This window comes from Sorex araneus, chromosome 9 (assembly GCF_027595985.1).
Source record: "Sorex araneus isolate mSorAra2 chromosome 9, mSorAra2.pri, whole genome shotgun sequence".
Taxonomy (NCBI): domain Eukaryota; kingdom Metazoa; phylum Chordata; class Mammalia; order Eulipotyphla; family Soricidae; genus Sorex; species Sorex araneus.
Window position 1 is genome coordinate 46,062,725 of NC_073310.1, and position 7,963 is coordinate 46,070,687.

At 33.8% G+C, this 7,963-nt stretch overlaps 1 non-coding gene across 1 annotated transcript; it reads right to left on the reverse strand.

The window, feature by feature from the left end:
• Positions 1-75: 75 nt before the first annotated feature.
• LOC129399048 (small nucleolar RNA ACA64) lies at positions 76-201 on the reverse strand. The gene has a single exon (XR_008626892.1). It is a non-coding gene; the product is annotated as a small nucleolar RNA ACA64 (small nucleolar RNA).
• Between the last annotated feature and the right edge of the window lie 7,762 nt (positions 202-7,963).

Genomic DNA, 7,963 nt, shown 5'->3' on the forward strand with positions numbered 1-7,963 from the left:
TTCCAGACGTGTTGTGGGTAGCAGAAGGGGCAGAGGTCAGAGGTTGTGGGCAGCACTCAACTCGTCACTGTGGCTTCTTATTGGGGCCCAGTTTTCAACTCCTGACATGAGAGACGGGGCAATGAGTTGACACCCCACTGGCAGTAGGTGGGAAATTCCATGGATGGCTGCTGCCAAAGCCAACGGTGATTTTTTTTAACTGATAGCATTATAATTTTTAGTTTTTTAATAAGTTGAATTACTGTTTTGTTATCAAGACTGTGATTTACAAAGTTATTCATAGTTGAGCTTTAGGCATATTATATTTCAATACCATTCCCATCACCAGTGTCAACTTCTTTGCACCAGTGTCCCCAGGTTCCCTTACACTGTCCAAGTCCACACCCAGCTTGACTCCTTGATAGGCATATTATTAAATTTTGTTTTTGTGATTTGGATTTCATGCTTTCAATGTTGCTGACTCTGGTGCTTGGCTATATAGCTAAACTACTTCTCTACACTGCCAATGAACCCAAGACCCTTGACCCCTGGCCCCTGGCCCACCCCCAGTCTATATATGTTACTTTTTTTCTTTTCCTTTCTTTCTTTTTTTTTTTTTTTTTTTTTGCTTTTTTGTGTCACACCTGGCAATGCTCAGGGGTTACTCCTGGCTTTGCACTCAGGAATCACTCCTGGCGGTGCTCGGGGGACCATATGGGATGCTGGGAATCGAACCTGGGTCAGCCACATGCAAGGCCCTACCTGCTGTGCTATCGCTCCAGCCCCTATAGGTTACTTTTTAAATATGATTTTTTAGCATTGAAAATCATGTAAACAGGTGAATAGCAAAAATAATGCCCGAGTATTGTTCAGTATTAACCCTGAACATACTGACAGTAACTTGCTCAGGACAACTGCATCTACTTAATAAGAGGGCTGCTGGGGGTCCAGGTAATAATGTGTAGAGACAGGAAAATTTCCATTTCTATTCTTATTATGGACTACCTTCTTTCTTACCATATAACACTTAGGACAATAGAAATAAAACACAGATTGTCAGAATTGTCTCTGTTTACAAAACTACATAAGAATAAACCTCACAACCCCAGATTTTACAGAGAAAAAAAATAGATATACAGGTGATAACTTGGGTATAATCAGGTGCAAAAAAAAAAGTTCCCAGTGGGTGAACAATTAGAACAGTCCATTTGTTTATTTACTAAAATTATGTAGATATAAGTGAATTGCTTTACAGTACTTTTCAACATTTTTGAAATGCTAGGGTAGGAAAATGAATAGAATTGTCTCTTTTTGAGAATCACAATTCTACAGCACAAGAAAGAATGAAAAAAAAAAACAATTGTCTTTCTTATGTCCTGAGTATCTGAGTATCATAGTACATATGACTGTACTATGGAGTGTGAAGGGATCTTTAAATATTATGATCAACCTTTGTATGATACAGTCCAAAGTGCAAAAAGTTTCTCAAATAATAGTTTAAGATACAGGTTTGAACTTATATGTATGTTTAAAAAGGACATTATTTTTATTTCTTAAATAAATTTTTAGCTCTGTGGGTTTATAAGTTGTGCGTCTGCTTGATTATCTAAGATATACTTTTAAAGCAGAATTTTGGATATACATATATTTTTATTTAGAGCATCAAAAATAAAAATGAAACTTGTACTTGGATAGAGTGACATAATCTAAAAACTATACCTTTATATTATTCTTATCTAGACCTGATGAAAATGCAACTTAAGTATTATAAATATTTAAATATATTTCAATGCATGGGAAGATTTTTAAAATTTATTTATACTAAACCATGAAATGTAGTTTAAACATCTCTCCAATATCCTATGACCTCAATATTACATATCTCAAGTCTGTTCTTTTTATTTAAAAATATAATTTTATAAAATTTTCAAATTATTTTCTGACTTTAATTTGTCTTTTAACTAATTTTCCAATTTTTTTCTTTTCATTCCAAACTTCACCTTTGCTTTCCTTTTTATTTGCATGGACTACCTGTCAGATGACAGAAGTATAATGGGCGTTCACAAGAAAACATTTTTCTAAGAACTCATCAAGAATATAAAATAGTAAAAAGGGTAATCTCTCTCTCTATATATCTATCTATCTATATATATATATATAAAACCTTGACATGAGATAACCAGAAAGTCATCAGGTATTCCCTATTTTAAAAGAATATTTGATATAGGTCCTAAGAACTTATTGTTATTAACAGCTCTTAAATTAAAGACAAAAATTACAAAGTAGACAACAGGAAAAAAGTAATTACCCTAAAACAAATATAGCAAAGATATTTGAAAAGAAGCTTGAAGATAATTGCATTTCTGTGGTAGTCACAGATTTGAATAATATCTATTTTTCTTCAAGTTTTTCTCTTATGATTTTTAGAACAAGATTCCAATGTCTTGACTAAAACACCCACCATCTTAGATTAAAATCTATTATGAGGTATTAATTTTACAGTTTCAGAGGTGCACATTAAACATTTCACAATGTAATATAAAGCTGAAAATTCTTTGTAAAAATGGTTTTAACATTATAATTAGTCAACTAAAATACTAGGACTGATTAGAAAATACTATAAAAATATTTAAAATATAATATATTCAGTTTCACAGCAAAAATTAAAAACCAAGAATCTATTTTTAATAGAATAGACAGAAATAATACCATCTGAAATCTAAAAATACCAGTTTAAGTCTTCTAAAGTATATTTTAAGACATTGCTTAAAGATGATATTTCATTTATTTTTAACTTAAAATACTCTCCCTTCCAAATTGGTACCAATATTTATTTTCCCCAATTTAAAAATTAACTAATGTCAATTTTTCTTAAAATAAAGATTTCAAATTTAATTTAATATAAAATGTAAATTTCAGTTTTCAATTTTTTAGAAGCAACTATCCAAGTCTCATAACTCTTCCAAGATTTGCTCTCAAAATATTGTATTTTAAAGGCAAATAAAGCACATAAACTTGTTCAAACTCTCTGAATGTTTGAGCCTGCAACTCTGGTAAAGCCTTTATCTAAAACCAATGAACTTTTCAGGGCTGTTGAGAAATGACCAGAGGGGCCAATTAACAGTTGCACAATTGGAATCTTCCTGACGCTTTGTCAATAATTTATAAAATAGAGAGGGCAGAAGGGTCACTATCACTGAGGGGAAGTTAAAATTAAAATGTTTCTCTTACATATTGTGCTCTAGAAAGACAAGGATATGTTTTGATGTGAAGTAGACAGAATTTTTGTTTTATGGAAGGCTAATAATTACGCAGTAGACTTAATCTGCCTTTTATACTGTCTTTCTTACATATCTCAGATTCCAAATCCCTGATAGATAATGCAAATATATTGCTTGAGCTTCTTTTTTCTCTATTGCTGTTTTTAAACATGCTTGGATTTCTATTAATTCCCATTGCTATTTCCTAAAAAAGAAGCATAATCAATTTGTCTTGTTCTTCCTTTATTCATTAATATGAAGAAGCTCAGTAGACTGAAATATTTCCCATTTACCTATGGGTATCTAGTTTTCAACAATATGGTAGTCACAAAGGAGTGGAAATAGATTCCTTATTCCATTCAAAGAGAATGCAAATCCTGAAATGAAGCTAACTACCAGTAGTAGCTCAACATTCAAGTTAATTCCCAAATGTTTGACACTATGCACAGAATTAGGTGAAACTTTCCTTATGTACTAAATTTTTAGAAAGGCCCAATAAACAAAACATTGCTATATTTAAAGAATGTACGTTTAAAGTAGGTGCATGATATCAAACTCACCATCTTTATAAAAGTTTTGAATATGAGACATTTTGATAGATAAGTGTTTAGGATCATAAGGTAATATTTAATTATCCAAGAATAAATATTAATGGAAAGTTATAATAAAAGCAGAAACAAAGCAAAACAAAACAACAGAAAGTTAAAAGTAATTCAATTTAAACTGAAAACCCTATTTAATTTTTGTCAAGGATGTTTCAACATTTACATGGTATACATATATCAGTCATTTTGTATGGAATAGATATAATTTTAAGTGTTGGTTATATCTATAATAAAGCTGGATAACAAAAAATTAAAAGAAATTTTTACCCCAACACAAAACCTCATTAGAAGATTTAAATATTCATAAAAATCTTTAAGTGAAGATAAATTTGCTACATTAGCACCCTCAAGAAAAAAACATTGATTTTTCTCTCTAGCTTTTCGAGCAGAATTAACATTAATGATTTCTTTCGGGCTTCTATCTTAAGTTAATTACAATCTTTTCCCTCTATTCATCAAGGGGAGATAAAGTAATAGAAGAAATGGTAATACATATTAAATAACAAACATTTATTAAGGAACAAAGAAATTATAGAGATCAATGTTTTAGATATCTGGAAAAAATAACAACTTATACATTTTATCAGATAGGTTAATCTCAATTTGCCTCTGAAATTTATCAGCATTATCACAGGACCCAAAAATATTTGCACTATGGGATATACTTTTAGGTGTTTTATATGTGTTTTTAAAGAAACTTTAAATTGTACTAGCATTAAATTGATACATACATATTTGAGTATATTCATTAAAGAATCATATACGTTATGTACTTTTACCTTATGTTTGCTCTCTTTGTCCTGACTTAGCCGCATCCTTTGCTCTTTCTTTTTTGGTAGGCAGTGGTAACCAATTTCTGGTCTGCTTATCTAAAAATGTGTTTTTGTTTTATTTGGTTCATTTGTTTGCTTTCTCTACATACCTTATGAGTGAGGTAGTGTGCTGTTTTTTAATTCATATTTCTTATTTCATGTAAGACAGATCATTACATCTTCTTTATTCAATTGCAAATCTATGTACATTTTACGTTGTTTCCAGTTCATGCCTATTATAAATAATGCTGCAATAAACATGGGAGTACATATATCTGCATCTTTTCCTTTGAACATAATAAACACTGGTTCTACCATCTTTATTTTCTTACCTTTACTCATATTCATAGGACAATCAAAACCCATTTCATTTTCTTCAATACTATCTGACTTGAGAACTCTCAAATTATACTTGTGATTCAAACTCATCAAAGTTCCAACTCACTTAACATACACATGTATATGCAAATATATGTCAAGCACAACTATTTCATATAGTATATGGACATATATATTAAATTGTGCTTATTATTAATGTTTCATTAACATTATTAATATTTCCTTTGTGAAATACTGTTGGAGATACAACCTCAAGTGTCAATATTTCCTCTGTCCTATTTTTTACTCTAAGCATAGTTTTCTCACTGAACATTAATTTTCAGTGTGAAAAACTTTCTCCAACATTTGCCTATTGTCTTAGTAAATCATGAAAGATATTAGTTTACTCATTTCTGCCACCAGATAAGAGACACCAAATGAGCTGACTCTGGCTCCCTGAGTTCTGAATACTAATTCAGGAATTAGAATTAGTATCGATAGATGGAACAGAATTTCTAACTCAGCTTTATGTAGTGGGTAAGCCCAAGGACTTTATTGTCTCATAACCTTTCCCATCGATCTTGAACTACAACTCAGTTTATTCTAGCAAATATTTCCTGGGACACGTTTGTCTTAGTTTTCTGTGAGCCTAGCTAAAAGAGTGTTGATCTTATTGATCTTTTAGAAGAATTAAGTTTTTGAATAATTACTCTTATCTACTGCTTTCTTTCTTTCAATTAAGTATCTTTATGTAGTTTCTACTAGCACTCTGGTTTCCAGAAGTTGCTACCAGGAGGCAGGACAGAATGCCTTCTCTACTTGCTTCTCTCTATACAGAAGATAGGCATGTCAGAGCACTGTAACAAAGCCGTGACAATGGAAGTCTAGGCCTCTGCTTAACTTTTTCCACCATCGTTTGCTCTTTTTTCCCCCTGTTGTGTTCATGTTCCAATGTGGCACAGTTGAGAAGGATGAGTAAAGAGAGGCTGCTAAAATCTCAGGGCTAGGATGAATGGAGATGTTACTGGAGCCCACTCGAGCAAATCAATGAACAATGGGATGACAGTGATACCGTGATACAGTAATACAGCTGTGTTCGTGTGAATACAATTGTCATGTCTAAAAATTTGTCAAATTTATCAACTCTTTCTAGCTCTCTTGGCTGTTTTTTGATTCTGAAGCTAGAAGAACAGATATTTTTTGGAGCTTTTGTTATCTGTATATTTTCCTCGAAATTCAGGAGAGCACAGTGGGTAGGGTGTTCGCCTTGCATTCAGCCGACCCAGGAGAGGTCTCCGCCCTCTCGGAGAGCCCGGCAAGCTACTGAGCATATCCTGCCTGCATGGCAGAGCCTGGCAAGCTACCTGTGGCGGATTCGATATGCCAAAAACAGTGATGAGTCTCACAATGCAGACGTACTGGTGCCCGCTTGAACAAATTGATGAGCAACGTGATGACAGTGACAGTGATATTTTCCTCAGTTCTTAAGTCTCTGTAAAATTATAGCATATTCAATACTATGTGTTAGTAAGTGAGTGAGTGTGTGTGTGTGTGTGTGTGTGTGTGTGTGTGTGTGCGCGCACACCTCTTTCATTTTCTCACATGAGAGAGAAGGCTGCTATCTGGCCCTAGACTGAGCTACGTCTTTGCCTCCATTTACTGATAGGATATTCTTCTGAACAGCCATTTCACAGAGTTAAGAAAACTCTTTTTTTTTTTGGAGAGGGTGCGGCGGGGGAGCCCACCCTTCAATGTTCAGTGTTCTCTCCTGCCTCTGCACTCAGGGATCACTCCTATACTGACTCAGGGAGACCATATAGGGTACCGAGGATCAAACTGTGATTGGCTGAGTGCAAGGCAATCCTCCTATTTGCTGCTATACTATCCCTCCGGCCCTGAGTAACTAAACTTTGAAAACACTGGATACTGGAGGTGTACTCAGTCATTTAATCCTGTAAAAATTAAAGACCTGTTTCTAGATTTAAAGTCCAGTAAATCTGCAGTTTCACTCCCATTACTGCTCTATTGTTCTATTACCTATCTAGCCTATAGAGATGCTTAAGCAATTTTTGAGTGCAGTCATGCATTTAGATCTTTTTTTTTGCTGTGCTTCCAATTAGAGATAAAAATAGCAATAATGAATAAAACATAGAAACATAAAACCAAAGGGTCTCCTCACATTTAAATATAAAGCAACAGCTTCACAGCAAATAAATGGATTCAACATGCAAAAATACTGGAGCCATTGCTGGTCTCTCCTTTGCCACATTTGGGTTATGAATCAAGTAGTGGCAGTATACTTTTAAAACTCTGCTCTCCTAAAAGTTTTTACTCGATATGTGTTATTCTAATACTTCAGTAAACTTCTTCATACATGTGTACTGAAGTGCTGTGCACAAATTCTCTAAGGAATAGAGCTAGCAGAGAAATAGCTGTCATGGACTAGACACTTCTCAACATTTTCTTGAGGCTGTCAAGTTGGTTTCCAAATTGTAGTAATTTACATTTCTACTAGCACAGTTAGAGGAATTTCTATTTCTCCCTATCCCTACAAAATACGTTGCTTTCAGCTATCTCCTCTCCCTTTCCTACCCCCCACTGACCCCTCTAACAGAAGTAAAGAGGTATTGCATTGTTTTAATTTGTGTGTCCTTGAGTTTGAGCTGTGTTTCTTCCTTCTTTAAAAAATTTTTTGTTTCTGGCCTACACCCAGAAGTGCTCAGGGCTCTGCGTTCAGGGATCACTCCTGGCAAGCTCTGTGGACCATGTGGGGTGCAGGGGATGGAACCTTGGTTGGCACATGCAAAGGAAGTGTCCTACCTGCTGAACTATCTATCTGGTCCCCTGTGCTTTATTTGTAATAAGAAGCTTGGTGTCATCTTCCATAAGCTTTCTTATTTATACCCATTGCTTATTTTTCTATTGACTTTTTGAAGATGTTTTCTGTATGCTTCTCAACCTAAATCTATCTAAGTTTATTTCTGAAAGC